Raw genomic sequence first — 817 nt, forward strand, 5'->3', positions numbered from 1 at the left:
GGACTGTATGTCCATATTTTGATGCACCTAGATTTCAACAGAGAAAAACAAGGCCAAGGCCTTTTTTTTCTGTTCAGAAAGAAGAAAATAAATGATTTTGGAATAAAATTTCCCATAATAAATCCTTTGTGTGGGCAAAACTCTGCATATGTTATAAACTTAGAACTACATATTATTTTACAGACTATAAAGTTTTGTATGCCTCTTTCCATATGATTTTTTTTTAGCATCAAAAAGCAGTAATTCAGTAATTGACAAAATGTCTAACCACTTATCTTACAAACCAAACTCTGACTGTATCCTACAAATGCAAATGTACACCTTATTTTTTTTTTTAATTTTTACAACTTATTTAATGGCAACTGGTAATTATTAAACTAGCAATGGTTATCTTCAAAAATTATCCCACTAGCTGTGCTACCATTTCTCAAGGTTGATCAGATACCTAGAGTCACAGACAATTCCCACACAAGATACGTCATATAAATCAGACTTGGTTTATCACCAGCATTTATAAAACCAGACCTAGGCAAAGAACTAGGTCTGGGGACATATGCATGGTCTTAATCAAATGTACATCTTAAAAAAAAGAATTGCTCTTTTATTTGGGAATTGAGTTTGAGAAGGTGTGGTCTGACAGAAATTTAAATAAAACCACTAGATGGAGCCCTGCATCCTGAACATATCAGAAATGTCAGAAACTTAAGGAGAATGACATTTTCAAACTGGTGTTACCATGGTGACCTGTGTGGCTTGTTCTGGTTGCTTTTCCCTGGGCCATTTTCCCTCTGTTCTAAATACATGAATTTTTCTTTTA

General features: G+C 33.5%; 1 pseudogene; it reads right to left on the reverse strand.

Annotated features, from left to right (window-relative positions):
* Positions 1-496: 496 nt before the first annotated feature.
* LOC122441118 lies at positions 497-603 on the reverse strand (annotated as a pseudogene).
* Positions 604-817: the final 214 nt, after the last annotated feature.

This window comes from Cervus canadensis, chromosome 4, assembly GCF_019320065.1.
Source record: "Cervus canadensis isolate Bull #8, Minnesota chromosome 4, ASM1932006v1, whole genome shotgun sequence".
Taxonomy (NCBI): domain Eukaryota; kingdom Metazoa; phylum Chordata; class Mammalia; order Artiodactyla; family Cervidae; genus Cervus; species Cervus canadensis.